This window comes from Trachypithecus francoisi, unplaced genomic scaffold, assembly GCF_009764315.1.
Source record: "Trachypithecus francoisi isolate TF-2019V2 unplaced genomic scaffold, Tfra_2.0 Lachesis_group1, whole genome shotgun sequence".
NCBI lineage: Eukaryota > Metazoa > Chordata > Mammalia > Primates > Cercopithecidae > Trachypithecus > Trachypithecus francoisi.
In genome coordinates this window covers 98,186,497-98,196,394 of record NW_022681454.1, presented here as the reverse complement: position 1 = coordinate 98,196,394, position 9,898 = coordinate 98,186,497, and positions in this window count along the sequence as shown.

Below are 9,898 nucleotides of genomic sequence, written 5' to 3'. Positions count from 1 at the left end.
AAAAAGAAAATTTCAGGCCAATATCCCTAATGAACGTTGATGCAAAAATCCTCAATAAAATACTGGCAAACTGAATCTAGCAGCACATTGAAAAGCTTATCGACCACGAACAAGTTGGCCTCATCCCTAGGATGCAAGGCTGGTTCAACATTTGCAAATCAATAAATGTAATCCATCACATAAACAGAACCAACGACAAAAACATGATTATCTCAATAGATGCAGAAAAGGCCTTCAATAATATTCAACATCCCTTCATGCTAAAATCTCTCAATAAACTAGATTTGACGGAACATATCCCAAAATAATAAGAGCCACTTATAACAAACCCATAGCCAATATCATACTGAATAGGCAAAAGTTGGAAGCATTCCCTTTGAAAACCAGCACAAGACAAGGATGCCCTCTCTCGCCACTCCTATTCAACATAGTGTTGAAAGTTCTGGCCAGGGCAATCAGACAAGAGAAAGAAATAAAGGGTATCCAATTAGGAAAAGAGGAAGTCAAATTGTCCCTGTTTGCAGATGACACGATTGTATATTTAGAAAACCCCATAGTTTCAGCCCAAAATCTCCTTAAGCTGATAAGCAACTTCAGCAGTCTCAGGATACAAAATCAATTGTGCAAAAATCACAAGCATTCCTCTACATCAACAATAGACAAGCAGAGAGCCAAATTATGAGTGAACTCCCATTCAAATTGCTACAAAAGAATAAAATTTGCAGGAATGCAAGTTACAAGGGAAGTGACAGACTCTTCAAGTAGAACTGCAAACCACTGCTCAAGGAAATAAGAGAGGACACAAACAAATGGAAAAATATTTCATGCTCATTGATAGGAAGAATCAATATCGTGAAAGTGGCCATACTGCCCAAAGTAATACATAGATTCAATGCTATCTCCATCAAGCTACCATTGACTTTCTTCACAGAATTGGAAAAAACTACTTTAAATTTCATATGTAACCAAAAAAGAACCCACATAGCCAAGACGATCCTAAGCAAAAAGAACAAAACTGGAGGCATCACGCTACCTGACTTCAAACTATACTACACGGCTACAGTAACCAAAAGAGTACTGGTACCAAAACAGATATATAGGCCAATGGAACAGAACAGAGGCCTCAGAAATAATGTCACACATCTACAACCATCTGATCTTTGACAAACCTGACAAAAACAAGAAATGGGAAAGTATTCCCTATTTAATAAATGCTGCTGAAAAAACTGGTTAGCCATATGCAGAAAGCTGAAATTGAATCCTTTACTTACACCTTATACAAAAGTTAACTCAAGATGGATTAAAGACTTAAATGTAAGACCTAAAACCATAAAAACCCTAGAAGAAAATCTAGGCAATACAATTCAGAGCATAGGCATGGGCAAAGACTTCACAATTAAAATGCCAAAAGCAAGGGCAACAAAAGCCAAAATTGACAAATGGGATCTGATTAAACTGAAGGGCTTCTGTACAGCAAAAGAAACTATCTTCAGAGTGAACAGGCAACCTACAGAATGGGAGAAAATTTTTGCAATCTATCCATCTGACAAAGGGCTAAAATCCAGAATCTACAAGGAACTTTAACAAATTTAAATTCACAAGAAAAAAAAAAAAAACATTAAAAACTGGGCAAAGGATATGAACAGACACCTCTCAAAAGAAGACATTTATGCAGCCCACAGACATGTAAAAAAGCTCATCATCTCTGGTCATTAGAGAAATGCAAATCAAAACCACAATGAGATACCATCTCATGCCAGTTAGAATGGCGATCATCAAAAAGTCAGGAAACAACAGATGCTGGAGAGGATGTGGAGAAATAGGAATGCTTTTACACTGCTGGTGGGAGTGTAAATTAGTTCAACCATTGTGGAAATCAGTGTGGCAATTCCTCAAGGATCTAGAACTAGAAATACCATCTGACTCAGCAATCCCATTACTAGGTATCAACCCAAAGGATTGTAAGTCATTGTACTATAAAGACACATGCACACATATGTTTATTGCGACTCTATTCACAATAGCAAAGACTTGGAACCAACCCAAATGCCCATCAATGATAGACTGGATACAGAAAATGTGGCACATATCACCATAGAATATTATGCAGCCATAAAAAAGGATGAGTTCATGACCTTTGCAGGGACATGGATGATGCTGGAAACCATCATTCTCAGCAAACTAACACAAGAACAGAAAAACAAACACCGCATGTTCTCACTCATAAGTGGGAGTTGAACAATGAGAACTACATGGACACAGGGAGAGGAACATCACACACTGAGGCCTGTTGGGTGGTGGGAGGCCTGGGGAGGGATAGTATTAGGAGAAATACTAATGTAGATGATGGGTTGACGGGTGCAGCAAACCACCATGGCATATGTATACCTATGAAACAAACCTGCACGTTCTGCACATGTACCCCAGAACTTAAAGTATAATTTTTTTTAAAAGTCAGTAGCATTTATATATACTAACAATGAACTATCTAAAAAGGAAATTAGAAAATAATCCCATTTATGACACCAAAAAGAATCAAATACCTAGAAATAAACTTAACTAAGGAGGTGAAAGATTTGAACACTGTTCACTACAAAACATGGAAGAACAACAAACAAGATGGAAACAAATGGAAAGATACCCCATGTTCATAAATTGGATGAATTAATATTGGTAAGGTCTCCATACTACCCTAAGAGATCTAGAGATCCAACAGAATCTCTATCAAAATTCCAATGTGATTTTTTTAAACAGAAAAATATTCTAAATTTCATATAGAAGCACAAAAGACTACAAATAGTAAAGCAATACTGAAAAAGAACAAAACTGGAGATATCACACTTCCTAATTTTGAAACATATTACAAAGCTACAGAAATCACAACAGAATGTTACTAGCTTAAAAACAGACATATAAACCAACGGAACAGAATAAACAGTCCAGAAATAAAACTCTGTATATATCATCAACTGAACTTTGACAAGGGTGTCAAGAATATACAATGCAGAAAAGATAATCTCTTTAATAAATAGTGTAGGGAAAATTGAACATCCACACTTAAAAGAATAAAATTGGATTCATCTCACACCACACACGAAACTCTACTCAAAATGGATTAAAAACATAAACATAAGACTTGAAACTTGTAAAACTACTAAAACTACTAGAAAAACACATCGAGGGGAAGCTCCACAATTTTTGTCTAGGAAATGATTTCCTGGATATGACCCCAAAACACAGGCAACAAAAGCAAAATAGACAAATGGGATTATATCAAACTAAAAAGTTCCTGCCCAGAAAAGAAAACAATTGACAGACTGAAGAGACAATCTATGGAATGGGAGAAAACATTTGCAAACTGTACACCTACAGGGTTAACATCCAAAACGTATAAGGAACTCAAACAGCTCAATAGCAAGAAAACAAATAACCCAACTTAAAAATGGGCAAATAACCTGAATAGACATTCCTTCCAAGAAGACATACAAATGGCCAACAGATGCAAATCAAAACTGCAATGAGCTATCACTCACACCTGCTAGGTCACTATTATCAAAAACCAAAGATATCAAGTGTTAGTGAGGATATAGAGAAACTGGAATCTTTGCACACTGTTGGTAGTAATTTTAAATTATGCAGCCATATAGAAATAGTATAGAAAGCCCTCAAAAAATTAAAACCAGAACTACCATAGGATTCAGCAATCCCGCTTCTTGGTATTTATCCAAAAGAATTGAAATCAGTATGTTGAAGAGATATCTGCACTTGAATGTTCATTGAAGAACTATTCACAATTTTAATGTAGAAATAACCTAAATGTTGTTTGGCTAAAGAATGTTGTTGAATGGATAAAGAAAATGTGGTATGCACATACAATGGAATGCTATTTCTCTTTTAGAAATGAAGGAGGCCAGACGCAGTGGCTCATGCCTGTAATCCCAGCACTTTGGGAGGCCAAGGCGGGGGGATTATGAGGTCAAGAGTTCGAGACCAGCCTGACAAACATAGTGAAACCCCGTCTCTACTAAAAATACAAAAATTAGCCGAGTATGGTGGCAGGCGCCTGTAATCCTAGCTACTCAGGAGGCTGAGGCAGGAGAATCGTTTGAACCCAGGAGGCAGAGGTTGCAGTGAGTCAAGATTGTACCACTGCACTCCAGCCTGGGTGACAGAGCGAGACTCCGTCTCAAAAAAGAAAAAAAAAAAAAAGAAAAAAGAAAGAGAAAGAAGGAAATTCTGCAATAAGGGATTACATAGATGAACTTTGAGGACATTATGCTAAATGAAATGAGTCAGTCACAGAAAGAGAAATACTGCATGATCCACTTCTATAAGTTATCTAAAATAGTCAAATTCATATAATCCAAGAGTGAAATGGTATTTTCCAGGGTGGAGGGAAGAGGGAAATGGGAAATTATTAATCAACAGCCATAAATATTCAGTTAATAAAGCCAAATATACTCTACAGATCTGCTTTACAACATTCTTCCTGTAGTCAACAATAATGTATTGTACTCAAAAAAAATGTGTTAAGAGAGTAGAACTAACATTACATGTTCTTACCAAAATGAATTAAAATAAAATAAAAGACAAAGGTAAAGAGAAAATCTTAAAAGGAGCTGGAGAAAAGTAACATGTACAAGGGGACCTCAATAAGACTAATAATTGACTTAACACCAGAAACAACAAAATACAGAGGGCAATGAGATGACATATTCAAAGTGCTTAAAGAAAAAACACTGTCAATCAAGAATCCTGCAAAACTGTCTTTCAAAAGTGAAGGTGAAATAAGGGCATTTACATATTTTTTAAGAGGCCGAGACAGGCGGATCACGAGGTCAGGAGATCGAGACCATCCTGGCCAACACGGTGAAACCCCGTCTCTACTAAAAAATACAAAAAACTAGCCGGGCGAGGTGGCGGGCGCCTGTAGTCCCAGCTACTCGGGAGGCTGAGGCGGGAGAATGGTGTAAACCCGGGAGGCGGAGCTTGCAGTGAGCTGAGATCCGGCCACTGCACTCCAGCCTGGGCCACAGAGCGAGACTCCATCTCAAAAAAAAAAAAAAAAAAAAAGGTTGATATAATTTGTTGCCAATGAACCTGACTTAGAAGAGACCCTCAAGGAAATTTGTCAGGCTGGATTACAATACACAATGCTCTTTCTTGTTAAGTGCAAATTTTACTCCATACATAAAATACTTTACTGAATTTAAGTTACAGATGTCTTCAAAATTGATATTTATTCTTTTTAAATAGTATTTTGTTTTAAAACTAAAGCACAATTCAAGAAAATAAAACATCAGTGGGACAATTTCATAATTGTCTACATTAAACCTTTTATAGATGTTTTTATTAAATTCACATTTCAGTTGCTGAAAAATAATTTACATTAAATGTTATTATATTGGAATGTAAGAAAAGGACGAAAGTTTAAACTTTCAGGAAGATGAGGGAGTGTTGAAAATATACCTATCTACTTCAGATGTCAAATGCACTAGGTCTCTGTTGCTAATAACAGAACCCACATTTTGAAATTTGTTAAATGCATATATGTGGTTTACTAAAAACCTATGAGCTATAAGATTCTATTCATAGGCTCTAGTTCACTGCCAGGATTCTTCTTCCAGGTTTCAGAGAACTGCACTACATATTTTCCTATCATGAGAAGTACAATCTACACTGAATGTCACATCTTGCTTCCAAACCTTTATTATTAATTATAGTAAATTTTCAGGCTTTCAATCTGTACTGCTCAAAGTAGAGCATTTTAAGGACCAATTAATTTTCAATTGTTATCTGCAAAAAAATGTACATGTATTCAATACATAATATGAAAATTTGTCTGCCTGCTTTACCTGTTAATCGGGGTAAAATAATTTCTTACTTTCTCTCCTCTGAACACTCTGTTTTCCTCTCTCTGTGGCATCTTTTTTCTTTTTCATGGTCATTGGCAATAGATAAACCCTATTAAACACTCTTCAGTGGAAAATAATACTTCCTGAAATAGTCAGATCTGAAAGTAGATTTTTCCATTGATCTTAGCCAGAACATTTTCCATGTAATGTCATTAAAAGTTCTCAGTAGCAGCATTTATGGAATTTTATTGCCTTTTCACTTTATTCATATTAGATATATAGAATCAATATCTTTTCCTACATTAACTAAATAGTTAGTAATAAAATTCAAAACTTGTTTTAACAGGTAAAGTATAGCCTTGAACCAGCTCGTCAAAAGGTTCATCAAAACAGGAAAAAAAAAATAGAACACACAGTTTATTCAGAGTATGAAAGATGGGGGAAAGTATAAACTAATTTGGAAAACAAAAAGGAGTGAAGAGCAAAATTATTTTAGTTATGGGAAGTAAAGCTAGAAAGTTATTTTGCTCAGAGTACCAACAACCAGGACACATGATTAGTCAAAGATTTCCTGCAGTCTAAATTCAAGGTAGAAAGACATGAGCTTGCCAGGACAGCTATTTTGACCAAAAGCCTGAGCAAATAGACCAAGAAGACATAGACATAAATGTCTTCTACCTCCAAAAATCAGAAAGAAATAAAGGAAAAAGGTATCAGAGCTCCAAGGATCAACGTCTGCTGACCAGAAAAAAGAAAATACAGTAAAGAGAATTTCTAGATGTAACTTGCTAATGCTTTAAACATGCACCAAGTGAAATGTGTAAAAAGAGATTGAACTTGTGATTTGCCACCACCTCCATTCAGCTGTGGAACCTTTTTAGCCTGGAGGAATGACAGCTGACATTTTGTACTGGGATAGCTGAAAAAACGAAACAAATTACAAGAAGGAAAAATCATTATGAAACAAGGCACAATCTTCAGTGAAAAAGCCTTCTCACTTTTCCTTTTGGATATTAGCTACAAGCCATAAACTAGCACACCAGGATCAGGACAGGAAACTTGACAGAAAAAAAGCCTTCTGTTTTAGCTTCTTCTAATGCCTGGTTGAGGGCAAAACAGGCAGAGAAGGATTCATATGTTATCACCCACAAGTTCCTTCTATTTGAGACATCAACATAGACCCTAAAGTTTGAGTTGTCTGCTTTGTCATATCCCATAGAACACGCAGCTCAAAATAATTCAAAAGAGACCTAGGGGAAAACTCTAATGATAGAGATAAACTAACTACATTTGTCCTTTTTCTGAAAGAGCTGTACTAGACAGGCACAATCAATAATACATCAAATGTGTAGTTCAGCCTTTAAGGAATATATTCTGCCTCCAGACTTGGAAATACTACATTTTGGGAAAAGATTTTATTTTATGGTGCATTTTCTCTCCAATCACTTAATCACCTTTCAGATTACATCCTCTGGGCTCTGTGGTAAGGATAAGCACAGCCTGGTAGGGAAAACAAAGTACCACTTCCTACAGTTCGAGGCCATGAGGAATTTGGAGTTGTAGAGAGCTTCGGATAAGATGAAACCAGTGTGAAATCAGGGAGGTAACTAGGTAATATATGGTGCCAGCTCCTTTCCTAGCTCATTCCCTGATTCCTCCCCAAAGGCACCATAAAGATGGCAGAACTTGTCCTATGTTGACAGAAACATTAAAATGCATTTACACACCACATACAAGAAATAGGCAGCCTAAGATGCAGAATCTTCCAATTTTATGTTTGACTAAAAGGACTCAAAGCAAAACAATAGTTCGCCACCTCTAAAGAAATTATCTCAAGTCTACCTAATCAAAGTTAAATTAAGAATGGCAAATATATGCAGTATATAGAAATATCCTCAGATTTAAAATATATATGATTAAGAGCTTTTTTCTATACACATATACACACACGTGATAATCCTTTAAATTGTTTGATGTAGCCATCACCTATGATAAAATTTCCTCCAGAATTTGTATTTTCTTATTCCACATTGGATATATCAATGTTTCAAACATTTTACGATATTACCTATTATTCTAGCAACAAACATACATCATAGATATTTTATGCCCTTTTATGTATGTAGAAATATAATCTTTCTTAAATTAATGATCATATTCAATTGATTTAGGTACTTAATGGTGGGGTTAGGATTAAAACATAAGTGTCTTATCTCAAATTCTGGACTCTTGTCATAATATAATATCTCATAATGAGTATTAATTCTAATGTTAACACAAGAGTATTAATTTATTTTTTCAAGAAATATTAAGCATATACCAAGTGCAAACTCTGCTAGGCTCCTGGGATAAAACACTGAGCAAAATAGACAAGCCTTATGCCACAAATATTGATGTCACTCACATTTAGCTTTATATTACCTTTGAACCTGAACATTATTACAGACATAAATCTCAAATTCTTTTTGTGAACTTTGAAGGTTTGTTTGCATCAAAATTGTTTTTTTTTTTCCATTCCAAAGTGAAATGATAACTGACTTCAAAAATAACGGCAACTTTCATTACAACAAATTGATACCATAAACCATTTCCAATCAATAAACTTGGTGTTAACCGCATTCTATGTCTCCATTCAAGCTGGTAATTTGGAGCTTGGAAATAAAGTCTTAATGCTCCCTCTTGCGGAGAGCAGAGAATGCAGCTCTTTCTTGTATCCCAAGGGCAACTTCTGCTTGAAGGAAAAGTTAGTTCCAGTTCCTTTGACTTCCTTTTCATCCGATTTGCTTTCATTGGTACAGTTATTGATTCAGAGCTAAAATCTTTTATTTCTTTTCTTGTCACTCTATGTCCCTGTGGAACACTGTTCTCTCTCCAACTACATTAACATTAAACAGAACTAGCAGACTTGCCTGCAGAGGAAGTAAGACTTATCACCTTTATGGCATAAACACAGTCACTGAATATACTGTTGTGCATGAAATCACAGTGGAGAAAATCAATGCTCTGCTCCTATGGATAAGGCCTGTATCATCAGCCACGAGGTGCCTACAAGCTTTGAAGCTGTGTTAAACACCGCAAGAGTAAGAATGTACTTTTGCATTGTTTTCAGTGACTCTGTCTATTGCATTATTTTCAGTGACTCTATACAATGTCACATCCGGAGCCATGCAGACAAAGAGGTCCTTCCATCACAGATAAAACCAAGCGGACTTTTTTTCTTCCTATCAACACAGGTGCATCAGCTTTGCATACGTAATTGAAGTTTATCCTCTGAATTCGTAGGTCACTGCCAGTTCCATCTGTATGGCCTTGGATTTTAAGGAATTGGCTCAGCCATTTTCTTGGGCTACAAAGTCTCTAGTTCTAGGCTCATCAGGGTTGACATCAATGAGACATTTCCCCAGGCAAGAGTATTAGGAGTCACTGAATTATTATTATTTTTTTTTCCCCCAAGACAAAGTCTTGCTCTGTCGCCCAGGCTGGAATGCAGTGTCCCGATCTCAGCTCACTGCAACCTCTGCCTCCTGGATTCAAGCCATTCTCCTGCCTCAGCCTCCCAAGTAGCTGGTATTACAGGCACACACCACCACACCTGGCTAATTTTCTTTTTATTATACTTTAAGTTCTAAGGTACTTTTGCACAACGTGCAGATTTGTTACATACGTATACATGTGCCATGTTGGTGTGCTGCACCCATTAACTCATCATTTACATTAGGTATATCTCCTAATGCTATCTCTCCCCACTCCCCCAACCCCATGACAGGCCCCGGTGTGTGATGTTCCCCTTCCTATGTCCAAGTGTTCTCATTGTTCAATTCCCACCTATGAGTGAGAACATGCAGTGTTTGGTTCTTCGTCCTTGCAATAGTTTGCTGAAAATGATGGTTTCCAGCTTCATCCATGTCCCTACAAAGGATATGAACTCATCCTTTTTTATGGCTGCATAGTATTCCATGGTGTATATGGCTTTCCAGTTACCCCAGCACCATTTGTTGAATAGGTAATCCTTTCTCTACTTTATGTTTTTGTGTGCTTTGTTG